General features: G+C 44.2%; 1 protein-coding gene across 5 annotated transcripts in view; it reads right to left on the reverse strand.

Annotated features, from left to right (window-relative positions):
• Positions 1 to 14,430, reverse strand: part of IL15 (interleukin 15) — a 92,092-nt gene extending 77,662 nt beyond the window's left edge. The window contains exon 1 of one of the 5 annotated variants that reach the window (XR_016035312.1): positions 13,944 to 14,430. The gene's annotated coding sequence lies outside the window, so the exon portion shown is untranslated. The other 4 variants (XM_055404771.2, XM_055404770.2, XM_055404769.2 and 1 more) reach the window with 4 other exon arrangements.
• Positions 14,431 to 14,648: the final 218 nt, after the last annotated feature.

Consider the following 14,648-nt stretch of genomic DNA (forward strand, 5'->3'; position numbering starts at 1 on the left):
ACAATATCAAGATGGGACACCGGGACCAGGTAAGTGAGTCAGGACAAAGCAGTGAGGCAGAGACGTTGGATGAAGCATTCTCAGTGAGGGACGTGCATGCCTGTGCATTTAGCAATGAAAGAAAACATGGATGATTCAGAGAACGGACAGTGTGTCCTGGGTACCTTGGCTCTTCATATGCAGATAGCCATTGCTCCACTAGATAATAAGTTCCTAAAAGTCACCATGTTTGGTTCATGTGTTTATCTCTCACAGCACGTGGTAGACAGCCAAGCACAGGGAAAGTATTCAATAAATCATAAATATCTGCTATTGTTTGGGAGAGTTTCTGGTCTGTTGTTCTCCTATCTGATTCAAAACCATCCCTAAGAGCCAATGCTTTATGAACTACAGAGGCTGAGGAATGTGTCTTGAATTGAGAGGTCAAAGTATAGCAGAGAACTATATCAACATTAAATCTAATATGCCAACATAAAACCACATGTCTGAAGTTTTAGAGGTCCTTCACAAAACAATGAACACGAGGATATTTATTTCTAGAAGTAGAGTTAAAAATGTGAAATAGAGATTTTTTAAAAATCTCACATTTAGAATTACTGCAAATTTTAAAGTGACAAATAGTATTGCTATGACTGCACATTTGTTCTCTTGGCCTCCCAGGGAAAGAGGCATCAAATAAATTAAGTATTAATGCTACCACTATTTTTACAAAAGCTTTCTTATCTTCTTTGTACTATTGAATATTTTTTTTCCCAAAGTACTTAGCAAATACTGTTGAATTAGGAAAACAAAAAGATTACTATTTGAAGGAATTGAGAAAATAGGGTGTGGCTTGCTTCTACTTCCTTTCATTTACTGAAGCATTTACTTTGCAATTGATAAAACTATCCTCTCAGATAATGAAACTGTAAAAAGAAATATTAAACAACCCTATTTTTTCAGTCAGTTCTAAAAACCTTCATACTAATCTAAGAAGCTCATCTGTATTATCTAAACATGAATGTAAAGATTCTATCTGTAGTCTGGCCCAAATTAGACTCTCAGAAAATTCTATCTCCCTTCCTGATCCTGACAATAAAAGCATGTGCTGGGACATTCTAACAGCTATGTGATCACTCATGATTTATTTCCATCAAACTCCTTTTCTCAGAACCTAGTATTACCTGAGCCCTCAGCAATAAGAAACAGATTATTGACAACAAAAATAACATTATTAGAGTTTTACCGTCTACCAGGCAAGTGCCTGGCACAGAAGGACACAGTGTTTTCCCAACTTTAACCCTTCCAACTCCATCATGGTTCTTGTCATCCTTTGCACCACCGGTATCATTTATTTGAGGAGAGGGGTCATAAGAACGTGAGTCAATATAGAAAATACTGCAGATACTTAGAGAAGCATCTGTCGGTGGAGAGAGCCCAAAACATGATGTGATCAATGTTTCCAGTTGGCTAGAGAGGAGGTAAGCCAATGCAGGAGACATACAAGATGCAGGCTTAATCCCTGGGTCGGGAAGATCCCCTGGAGCAACCTATTCTTGCCTGGAGAATCTTATAGACAGAGGAGCCTGGTGGGCTGCAGTTCATAGGGTCACACAGAGTTGGACATGACTGAAGCAACTCAGACGCATGCACAGAGAACAGGTAAACTTGAGGTTTTGCCGAGAGAAATACATCGAGGAAGTAACTCACAGAACACATGGATGGCTGCCAGAGGTGGAGGCAAAATATGTACAGGGGGTCAGAAGGTATGAATTTGTAGTTAGAATATAAGTAAGTCGTGGGGCGAAATGGACAGAATGGTGACTTTGAGACAATTGTGCCATGGCCGTCTGTTTCAGTCGTGTCCAACTGTTTGCAACTCTATGAGACTGTAGCCCACCAGGCTCCTCTGTCCATGGCATTCTCCAGGCAGGAATACTGGAGTGGATTTGCCATGCCTATCTCCAAGAGATCTGCCTTACCCAGGGATTGAACTCATGTCTCCTGCACTGCAGGCAGATTCTTTACCACTGAGCCACTAGGGAAGTCCCAGGGTAACAATACTATAGTGTATAACTGAAAGTTGATACGAGAATAAATCTTAAAAGTTCTCATGATAAGAAAAAAAGAATGATAACTCTATGGTGACACACATTAACTAAACTTATGCTGGTGATCATTTTGCCATATAAACAAAAGTCAAATCATTATGTCATACACCTGAAACTCATAGAATTTACATGTCAATTATACTTCAATTATAAAAAGAAAAGATGTGTGTGTAAGAATAGGCCTATGGGGGATATGGAATCCATCACAACAGAAGCAGACAGTATGGATATGACATGCAAGCAAGGGTTAGAAGATGTGAAAAGCCTAACATCCTCTTTTGAAGACCTGGAAATTGGCCAACCCTTTCTTGAAGATCCTTTCTGAACATTTCCTTTTCTGGAGTGGCCAGCTCAGTAGTGGGCCTCTGGTCTTCTCTACATACATTTGCCTCCTGGAGAAATATTCCCACAATTGGCTTCAGCCAGTAATTCCTGACAATGAACTCATAAACCAACATCTCTTGGATTAAAAGCCCACCCAATCTTTAGTGCAGTACTTCTCATGACTCACCGGACATTTTCGGCTTTCTGTTCCACTTTTTTCTCAATCTTGAGCTTTCCAAAATGAAACTCATCCATTTCCCTGACTTCCCCTCACATTTTAGCCACAAACCATATCAGTTGCCACAGTGTTTACTTCTCCTGACTCCCAAGATTAAAATCTGAAAGTCGTCAGGATCCTCCCCGCACTTTGAACCTCCAACTGATCAAAGCCAGTCAAGGGCTTCGAAGAGTGCCTGGCCCATAGTAGGCACTCAAAATTATTACAAATAAATTATATGAACAAATAAAACATATGAATAAATTAGATCTTCCTTGATATAGCTCTTGTTTTATTCTCCATTACTTTGAACATATCATATTCTTTAGCATTCATTCAGCAAATATTTATGAGGCACTACCATTTGCCAGACACTCGGACACGACTGAGCGACTGAAGTGAACTGAACTGAACTGAACAGATGATGGGGATATGCCAATGAAGAAAATAACAAAAATGCTTTCCTGTAGCTTCCGTCTATGGGGTCACACAGAGTCGGACACGACTGAAGTGACTTAGCAGCAGCAGCAGCTCATGTACAAATGGGGAAATGTGGGAATTAACAAACACAACTGAATAAAACATCATCCCTTATCTGAAAATCTTAAATTGAAAAGACTCTAAGAACTGAAGGTTTTGCTTAATTTACTGGTTAACAAAACATGAACTGTCATAAAACTATTTAGAATCTGTATCTGTTTCACTTTTGAGTAGCTTCCTGAATAAGCTTACTATATACCATAGTTGTCACATGATATATAGCAAAGGCATTATGTCACTACATTAGTCTGTTCTTCTACGATTGCCACTGCAGAATACCATAGATTGGGTGGGTCACAGAACAGAAATTTATTTTCTCATAGTTCTGGAGGCTGGAAGTACAAGATCAAGGTGTTGGAAGGGTTGGTTTCTGGTGACGTCTTTCTTCCTGGCTTGCAGGCAGCCACCTTCTCACTAGATCTGCACACAGCCTTTCCTCTGTACATGTGGACTCCTAGGGTCTCTTCCTCATCTTATAAAGACAGAAGTTCTAGGGCCCCGCCCTTTTGACCTCACTTACTCTGAATTACTCCTGAAAGCACTGTCTTCAAATGTTGTCAACTGGAGGCTGAACTTCTATACATGGATTTTGTAGGGAGAGGGAAAGACACAACTCAGTCTATCCCAATTACCTTTCCAAAAGCTGAAAAAATCTGAATTCCAAAGACATCTGACCCTAAGTGTTTTGGATAAGGTACCAGAAACCTGGTGGTATGTCAGGTAGTTATGGGTGTCTGGAGAAATGTTTGAGCTGAGAGAGAGTGTGGGTGGAAATGCAACAGGAAGTGCACCAGTCAGGGAAAGCCTCCCAGCAAGGTGGGTATTTGAGCCAAGCCCCGCACGAGGTAAGGGAGTGGGCCACATCTGAGAGGAAGCATTGTAGGCAGAAGAATAGCAAGTTCAAAGACCCAGAGACAAGAACAGAGCAGTACACATGATGAATAGGAACAAATACCATATATTAGTGCATACATATGGAATCTAGAAAGATGGGACCGATGAACCTATTTGCAGGGCAGCAATGGAGACGCAGACAGAGAAGGGACTTGTGGAGGGGAAGGAGAGGGCGGGACGAATGGAGAGAACAGCATCGAAACACACACTTTACCATACTTGCTGCATGACTCAGGAAGCTCAAACTGGTGCTCGGTGACAAACTGGGAGGGGTGGGATGGAGTGAGAGACGGGAATGAGGGTCAAGAGGGAGGGCACATAGGTATACTTGTGGCTGATTCGTGTTGATAGATGGCAGAAACCAAAGCAATTATCCTTCCATTGAAAACAATTTTTAACAAGAAAGGTTGTCAGAGTCACCGAAGCCCTGAGCTGAAAGAGGAGAAGATGAGGCAACAGAGGGACAGGTCACTGAGGGCCTTACTGGCTGCTGTAATGGCATTTGGCTTTTACTGAAGTAAAATGAGAAGGCAACGGAGAGCCCTGAATCAGGAGTGGCATGACCGGACCAAGGCTTTAACAGTCGCAGCGTGTGACAGATGACCTCCGAGACGGTGGCCCCTGATCAACGTCTTCCTTCTATGAACGAGCGTGACATACAGAGTCGACGTCCTCTCCTCTTGAATCGAGATGGCCTCCGGACTTACTTTTCCTGATAAAATGAGACAAACGCGACAGTCTGGGAATTTCAGACCTAGGCTTTCTGAGCCTTGGCAGTTTCCACTTCCTCTTTTATAGAAGCTGGATACTGCGTGAGGAGTCTGACAACCCTGAGATCACTATGTTGTGAATGAGTCCAATCTAGTCACGCAGAAAAAGTGAAGTGGAGAAGAACAAAGGGACCCAAGCAACAGGCAGAACTGAGGCCCCACATATGACCCAATTTCTTGTACAATCTCAGACAATCCTGGACCTTTGGAGTCATAACAACTGAAATCACAGACATTCTGACATAGAGACAAGCCATGGCCACGGGGTCCTATCCAAATTTCTACACTTGGAACTTCAAAAATATAAAATAATTCTTATCTTACACTACTAAGTTGGGGGGTAATTAAAAACATAGTAATTAATAATTGACTGAAATTGATATGAGGTCAGGTGAGGAGTAGACACCCGAGGAGTATGTAGCAAGGATACTACATACCCCTCGAGTTAGTGAGCCTAGAAAGGGTGTGATGAACTCATGATTAGAGGCTGGAGAGAAGGTAACCTATGCTGCATAACTGCCTGCAATAATATGGTCAAAAGAAAACGTGTCCAATAAAACCTTGTGGACCTGGCTAAGAAAATTTCTGAATATGATAATCAGCCTTATTCTGTGACTTAGGATTAATTACAGGAAGAGAAAGAGGAACTAAAATGTTCAAGTTGTATTTAGAGGAAATCATTCAATCTAGGAATTGTCAGGTTGGAAAACAAGAATTACTGTCCTTCTTACCTCTAGAGGCAACATAAGATTCTCAAAGAAGAAGTCTTAGGGCAAAGATCAAATCCAGGGTCTATTAGTACAGTGTCCTCTGAGGTTAAAGATTAAATCAAGCATGTGGCTGGAAGATTTCTCATTAAGACCTAGAAGAGATTCAAAGTGGCACCTCATAGACCCTGTCCAGGAGAAAAACCAGTTTCTAAAGACCTTGAAGGCTTTTCCTACAGCATTCTGACTCACAGTCAAGGTCAACTGCAGCCTGTCTCAAGAGTTTTCTGGGTATGTCTTTTGCAATGGACCGATCCTTAATAGACAAATGGAAATCCTCCAAGGTTTATAAGAAAATTGTAACCCCCCCAAAAAGCACCACCAGCTAAACAAAAAGAAGGACACAACCACTAATAAGAACTATTTCTTAGGGAAAATGAAGAATCAAAAGAGGTGCCTTTAATTTCATAGCCAGTCCAGTGCTACTATAGACACCAGATGCTACATCCACCTGGGTGTGAGGCAGGAAGATGAAGAAATCTTCCTGGGTGTGTCACTCCCAGTAGCCTTAGAGAAGCTGCTGCTGCTGCTGCTGCTGCTAAGTCACTTCAGTCGTGTCCGACTCTGTGTGACCCCATAGACGAAGCCCACCAGGCTCCCCCGTCCCTGGGATTCTCCAGGCAGGAACACTGGAGTGGGGAGAGAAGCTGCATGTAGCCCAAATCTCAGAATCATGACAAATAACATGTTATTGTTTTTTTAAGCCACGGCATACTGGAGTGGTTTTCATTTGTTTGTAGATAAGTAAAACATAAGTAAAAACAGATAACTGAAACCTTTGGGTAGCGGGGAGGGACAAGAGTTGCAAAAGAGAGACCCACTCTTGTCACTATACCATGAGACAGGATAATAGTGACTGGGCCTGGGAGGCAGCAGTGAAGGTGGAAAGCAGGTCAGATGGGGTCTATTTTGAAGGCACAGCTAAGTGATTCAGCAGATTAAATGGCGGGGTGTGAGAAAAGGGGAAGAAAGGAATACTCCACAGTTAATAGGTTGACCTGTGCAGTTACAAGAATGGACTTGTCATGGGTGTAGCAATTTTGGGGGTAAAGTCAGGAATCCAGGTCTTTACCATCTGGTGGCTCGAACAGCAAAGAATCTGCCTGCAATGCAGGAGATTCGGGTTCAATCCCTGGGTCAGGAAGATCCCCTGGAGAAGGGCATGGCAACCTACTTCAGTATTCTTGCCTGGGAAATCCCATGGACAGAGGAGCCTGGCAGGGTACAGTCCACAGGGTCCCAAATAGTTGGACACAACTGGGCAACTTCCACTTCACAAGAATCCAATGAGCACTAGATATTCGATCGGGGGTGGTGAAGGGACTTTTATGTATAACTCTGGAATTCAGAGAAGGGTCATGACTAACACATACATTGACGAATCATCATTTAGGAAGGTATTGAAAGCCGAGAGACTAAGATCACCAAGGGGGTGAGCATAGACAGAGAGAAGGCCATGAACTGAGCCCTCAGATGCCTATTTTCAGAGGTTAAGAAAGTGAAGTGGCAAAGGAGACTAAATTTGGGGCTGCTGAGGGAAAAGGACAATGAGGAGGGGGATTCCCTGGAAGCCACACAAAGAACTTTTTGGTTCTGCTAATGTGGCACCTAGGAAGAGAACCACGTGCTAGTTACTGGATTTCTCAAGGGTTCCTGGTACCTTTGACAAGTGCATTTTTCACGGGGTGGTGGGGATGACAGTCTGGCTGGGTCCAGAGAGGATGAGCAAGACACGCTGGATACAGACCAGAGTTGTTCTATCAAGGCTGTCCTATAAAAAACGGGGACAGAAAAACCAGGTGGTAGCTGGAGTGAAACATGAGATCAACAGAGTCTTTCCGGTTTCCCTTTTTAATGGGAAAAATTATAGCAAAGCTGCATGGTGAAGGAAAGACTCATTAGAAGAAAAACTGATGATGAATTTTACAAAAAGAAGAATTACTAGCATTAGCTCAGTTTCCCAGGTGGTACTAGTAATAATGAACCTGCCTGCCAATGCAGGAGATGCAGGGGACCTGGGTTGGGAAGATCCCATGGAGGAGGACACAGCAACTCACTCCAGTATACTTGTCTAGAGAATCCCATGGACAGAGGAACCTGGTGAGCTACAGTCTAAAGGATCCCAAAGAGTCGGACACGACTGAAGCAACTTAGCAGGCAAAATGACACACGCAGGTCCTTGAGTGGATAATAGGAACAAGACTATATCACTGAATGGATTTCTGGCTGGTTTCCTTAGCTCCAATTCTTTCTTTTCTTCAATAAAGCCTATCCTACACTAATTTTCCTAAAATACTGCCTATATTATAACGTTCCAGCAATGTATTTTGCTGTGTTGCTTAAGTTTCCTACCTGTTTTGCATGCCTCTGCTTAGCTGTTAAACTGTTCAGTGATCACTGAGGTCAATAAAAGTCAACTATGTGTTCATCCCCTGGCTGGGGACATGGAACACCCTGTCCTGTCTTTACTCAGAATGTAAGAGTAGAGACAGACACATAATAAGATGAATTCACAGAGAGAAAAGCTATTACACAGGAACGTTCCTGTGCGTGCTCAGTCACTTCAATTATGTTCAACTCTCTGCGACCCTATGGCCTGGAGCCTGCCAGGCTTCTCTCTCCATGGGATTCTCCAGGCAAGAACACTGGAGTAGGTTGCCATGCCCTCCTTCAGGGGATCTTCCCGACCCAGGGGGTGAACCTGTATCTCTTATGTCTCCTCTACTGGCAGGCAGGTTCTTTACACCAGTGCCACCTGGGAAGCCCATAGAAGAATGTGCTGCTACTGCTGCTGCTAAGTCGCTTCAGTCGTGTCCGACTCTGTGCGACCCCATAGACGACAGCCGACCAGGCTCCGCCGTCCCTGGGATTCTCCAGGCAAGAACACTGGAGTGGGTTGCCATTTCCTTCTCCAATAGAGGAATGTAGACAGCACCAAATAAATTCACAGAAGGGAGAGAGTAATTTTTCCTGGGCAGTAGAAAGGGGCAGCCAAAGTTAGAGAAGGTGGGCTTGGTGAGCAGGACACTTGAAGGCTGACAAGGAGTGATGAGGAATATGTATGGCAAGTGTGTCTTGGAGCACAGAAAAGGTGACTGGAAATGAAGCTACAAAGGCTGTCTAAGCCTGACTAGAGCCTACTCTTCAGTCCTATCATTGGGAAGACTCTATCACAGCCAGATTCCCTCTTTTATTGTCTGCCCCACAAGGCACAATACACACTTGGACACATACTGTGTCCACATACATACTGTGGACACATACACACTTGCTTTGAAGCACAGTGAGCCCTGGCAGTCCAGAAACCATGGGAAGGGGCTGCTGGGGATAAGGGTGAACTAGATCAGAGCTCGTCAAGGAACCTCCATGACTTCCCAAGATCTGAACGACCACAGAGAGTGCTAAAGAAATGAATTTCCAGATCCACTACTTCCATAGGAGCCCCTTTTTATGAATGATATGCCTGAAATAAGCCTGAAGCAAGCAGATTTCTAGCAAGTTCTCTCTTCCCACTTCCTCTTTCATAATGATGCTTGTCCCATTTTACAAAAGAAAGGTGGACCTCGCCCCGACTCAGAATCCTACTTTGTGCCCTGTCTGTCCAGGGTATCAAACACAGGGGAAAGGGGGAAAATTGCTATTAGAGACACTTTCTTTAGTCAAAGCAGTGATATCCACACTGTCCACACCTACTCTGATATATATTTCTAATACAGTTTAGTTCTATGCTAATAACTAGAGAGAGAAGGCAATGGCACCCCACTTCAGGATTCTTGCCTGGAAAATCCCATGGAGGGAGGAGCCTGGTAGGCTGCAGTCCAGGGAGTCGCTAAGAATCGGACACTACTGAGCAACTTCACTTTCATTTTCACTTTCATGCATTGGAGAAGGACATGGCAACCCACTCCAGTGTTCTTGCCTGAAGAATCCCAGGGACGGGGGAGCCTGGTGGGCTGCCGTCTATGGGGTCGCAGGGAGTTGGACACGACTGAAGCGACTTAATGACAGCAGCAGCAGCAATAATTACTTATCAAAAGTGAATGGGTTATTTTGGTTAGTTGTGTACTAATAACTATGCTCAAAATAACATAAATAATAATTTTCACAATATAAATATTAATATTTATTAAAAAAATGAAATCTCAAAGTATATGCTCCTTTTTGGTGCTGAGGTATTTGTGTGTGTGCTTAGTTGCATCTGACTCTGCAGCTCCATGAACTGTAGTGTGTGAGGCTCCTCTGTCCATGGAATTTTCCAGGGAAAAGTACTGGAACAGGTTGCCATTTCTTACTCCAGGGGATCTTCCTGACCCAGGGATTGAACCTGTGTCTCCTGCATTGGCAGGTGAATTTTTCACCACTGCACCATCTGGGAAACCTGCCAAGGGGTAAGGAGAGCAAACAAGTTGGAAAAATACATGGCTAAATATCTAAAACGTTCAATGAGAAAATAATTTGAAAATGTTAGCAGTCAGTGCTACAAGTGTGCAAACGATACAGGTGACACTTGAATAACGCAGGGTTGGGGGCGCCAACACTTCGCTCTGTGGAAAATCTGCTGTAACTTACAGCAGGCCCTGGGCACCGCAGTTCCTCAGTGTCCATGGTTCTGCATCATAGAGTCAACCAACCACGGATACTGTAGCACTGTGGTATTTACTGTCAAAAAAAAGTCTCATGTAAGTAGATCTCACAGTTTAAACTGTCATTCAAGGGCCAATGCATTTCCTCTCCCAAAGCTGTGTCAGAAGGCATCTGGGCCAAAGAGCCAGTAGGGAGACTTCAGTGGTGCAGGTCCCGCTGGCTATGTCACTGGGCTGGTATGTCACAAAGATCATTAGAATCCCCACCCCCAACCTTGCAGTCATCATATTTTACTCTTCTGGGATCATTTTCAGTTTCAGTTCCTTTACTTAACCAAACACTTTCTGTCACTCCCCTTCAGCATTTGGAAGAGACACAACTTAGAACATGGCCACCTGGTAGGCAATCTGAGTATTTTTTATTCATTTTCATGTGGTCCATATGCAGTCCTCTGCTCTTCCAAAAATGACCTGCCAGGCACCATTAGATTTTCAGTGGGATAAAACACTAGAAAGTATATGTGTATACATGCCTCCTGATATAGAATATGTACAAATACTACCATTGGATTGAGCTGAGGTCAAAGAGCATTTTATTTCCTATTTCTGATTCTAGCACTGAATAACTTAAAAAAGGGTAACATTCCCTGACATATAGCAAGTTAGTAAGTAATAACATATACGAAGTTGACTGCAGTTATTTTAGTAAAATTCACCGTTAATTAGGAGTAAATACTACTAGCAAAACTCACAAATGTTCTCTCAACTTTCCTATGGGATGTTTCCACCCAATCCATAAAATAGGACACCAGCCAGCATATAAATAATGCTCAACTCAACAGTCTCACACAATAATCTATAATCACTGGATCAATAAATATAAGAGCCAATATTGAGCTAAAGAAAGAAGATGGCTTCTTGCCAACCCTCAGACCATAAATATCTTCTGAAAAGAGACTTTCCATACAATTGACTACACCCACCTCCCCTGTGTTATGTGAGTGTCTTCAGAAGACTCCCTCAATCCCAGCCTTCTACTTGGATGAATGGATATATAGGTAGATAGCTAGATACAGACATACATCAATCCACATTTGCCTACTATTTCTCAAGTTCTATCAGCAAAAACTAGGTGAAATGGACAAACGTTTTCATTCAGGAACCATAAAAAGATTTTCTTCCAGGACCAAACTCATATAGACATCCATGTGATGTGACTACCATTTGCTCCTAAAGGCAATCTTGAAATATAAAATTAAAAATGTTAGTATGGAAATACCATATAAGCGTTACTATAAAACCAGTGTTCCATCATTATCTCACTCTCTATCAATGAAATCATGGCTGACTGTCACTGTCAAATTGTGAGAAATGTTTCTATGGAAATAACAGCCTTCATAAATACTGGTGGTCTTAAATCTCTACCACGTTCTCACCCTGTGGCTTTGGGAAAGTTATTTAATTACTCTATGGTTCAATTTCTCCAGTTATACAGTCCCCACCACCACAAAAGTTTATTATGATTTTTTTTTAAATACACACATATTTAGAACAACATCTGGGACATAATAAGAAGTCAACAAGTGTTAGCTATGATTCATATTAATTCCCATAGTTCAAGTTGTAGACCTGAAAACAGTACTCTCTGCATTATCACTAACTAACCTGCAAAGGAGCTGTTACATAATGAATAAAACTTAGTATGGGAGACAGGAAGAAAGGGCATTTTTGTAAGTTTTTAATGTTTTTCAAACTGTTTTGTGTTCGAGATCCATTTAAAAAGATCATTAGAGTTATGGCTATTTTCCTCAGAAAAAGTCCCTTTATTCACAGCCTTCTTGAAGTTCAGGTTTGATAGCAAACCTGAGATGGAGACCCTTCTAGGATTTAGATTCAATTATCAAACTTTAAACCACTGCTTTCCCCCTTCCTCCAAAGAAATTTATAAACATGTATTTCACTGACAAACATTATGTCTTGAGATACAGCTTTTGACATTTACATATTAATTTCGTGGATTAAAACAAAAAGCATCAAACTGTTTTTCTTAAACCCACCAGTAAACTGTAGGAAAATTCCTAATTCCAGAAACTGTAGCTTCAAATCAGGTTCTGGAGTTCCCATTCCAAATCAGCAGAGAACGGTGAACATTCTGCCTACCAGAAGTCCAGGCCAGCACTCAATCTAACCCCTCTGTCACCCTGTCCTAGAGCAGACAATCCTGCTGGAAAGGCCATTCTGAGTATGATCAAAACTCTGAGGAGAAAACTGAGGAAGAAATACAAGGATGTGCCTTTTCTGCCTACCAGAACAAACCTTCACGATCTTCTAGACTTCTTAACTTTATTAAGTAAAATCTTAATTTTTTTCACCACTTTTTAACTCTAAAATGGCTATTGCTTTGTCATCGGTCTTTTCCTTTCTATATCTTTATGTTCTTCTCTTTGTATCTGCTCCCTCTTGTATATCATGCCCACTGCACTGCTTTCCAACAAAATGACAGGAGTTTAATGTATATTGTACCTTGATGCATTTCACAGAACATCCACTTCTGCAGAGCAGGATGCTGTAACCACCTAGATCCCATCTGTTTATTCAATCAACTGAGCCACTTTAAACACACTGACAAAATGAGAGTGTCTATCAGTTACAAGGAGATGCCATCACCAGTGTCATAACATCAGACAGTAGTTTTTAAAAACATAATAGAAATCGTTAGTGACAACCACTTTACTTCCAGTTTTGAAACTTCTGATTCACCCTATTTAAGAATCTATTCTAAGCATCATTTAAAAATTAACCTTGCTTTACGTATACTTTGACGTTAACAAACTTTTAAATGCATAGAAAATCAAGTTAAATTCAATACATTATAAGCTAAATTCAAATACATTGTATATGCTTGCAACATCTCAACAACACTTGGAAAAATTAACTGGATTTTCATTTAAAGCCCCTTTGAGTAAGCAGTTCACGGCATTACAAGTCTCCTGCATTTCTTTGAAGTTTCTAGCACTGATTTTCCGGAAATAATATAAAGCCAGGCCTGACTGTCAAAAGGTAACCATTCTATAAATTCCTCTTCCAAGGCAGATAAGTGTCCTGATCAAAAAAAGAGGAGGGCAATTTGACTGACAAACATAGAGTCAGACGTGCAAGCTCACACACGAGTTGGCACCGGTCGGCGAGTTGGCACCGGACGGTAGGGAGTTTGGGAGCGGGGGAGGGAAGAAGCGGGGGACTGCAGTACCTTACTTGAACTTTCTGAGCTGGATCAGGTGCAGAACTCAGCGCTCTGTGCGGCGGGACTTCCCTTTCCCCGAAGCCCGCAGCTCGGCGCCGGCAGCCGGGCGCGCTTCCCTCGCTCTCCGCCTCCCGGCGCGGAGTAGATGGAGCGCAGGGCTCCCGGCGACGCGGAACGAGCGGAGCGCGCCGCGGGGAGCCGCGCGGGACCCGCAAGTGGACCAGCCGTCTGTGCTCGGCTGGAAGCGGAGGCGGGCGTGGAGAGCCCGCGACAGGAATAAAGGGTCAGAAAGGGAAAACCCTCTGCGCCTAGCGCCACCGAAAACCCAAGTCGCGGTCAAATGTTTCCCCCGTAAGAGGGCGGGGCGGCCCGGCTGGCAGCTGGGCGGCGGGGAGACGGGTGGGTCCGGCCAGTGCTGGGAGGGGACCGAGACGAAGGCTTTCGGGGAAAATTCCCTTGCCCTTTCCAGCCACCAGCACCGCCCCTCCCGAAGCGGAGAAGCCGAGCTCTGTACCTCCATCGACTCCGGGCTGCAGGGGCAGGGGCGGCAGGCAGGGCAGCGCGGCGGGCGCGGTCACCCGGCTCCCTGCCCGGGCGTCGGGCCTCTGCGGCCACAAACAAACCAGCTGGGGTTTCCCTGGGTGCCTGGAACCCACGGAGTCCCAACCCCCAACGAAAAGAAAAGTGAAAGAGAAAAGAGCCAGGAGGAACGGCGAAGATAAACATCCCCAGCGGAGGCTGGCGGAGGGGCGGGTGGCAGCGGCCCTTGGCCGGGTGCCCCAGGTGTCTTGGCTCCGCGCCCCCTGGGAGGTGTCCGCCAGTGCCAAGCCCGGGGGCGCAGAACCTGGAGGGCAAGGGGGAGGAAGGCAGGCTAGGCGCTCCAGCTCCGCCTCCTGGGACGCTGGCCCTGGCCTTGGCCTATCCCTCCCTCGTGGGACACATGCAGGGAAGGAGCGAGAAGGTGACCCGAAGTCCATCTGCCGCATCCACGGGCCCCCTGGCACGCGAGGCTGTCCGAGCTGCGACTGAGGCCTGGGCGCGGCGCAGGTCCCAGGCGACCGCAGGAGAGGGGAAATGGGTCGGGATGGGCGACCTTGACCCTCCCTGTAGGCTGAAAGAAGGAAGGCTCTGAAGGTCTACCAAAGAAACCATGGAAGGAAGACAGCTGGGCGACTACTTTGTCCAAGGCAGCTGGCACGCAGGGTGAATAAACTTGAAG

Source organism: Moschus berezovskii, chromosome 19, assembly GCF_049115385.1.
Source record: "Moschus berezovskii isolate FMDL1 chromosome 19, NW_MosBer_1.0, whole genome shotgun sequence".
In the NCBI taxonomy this organism is placed as follows: Eukaryota; Metazoa; Chordata; class Mammalia; order Artiodactyla; family Moschidae; genus Moschus; species Moschus berezovskii.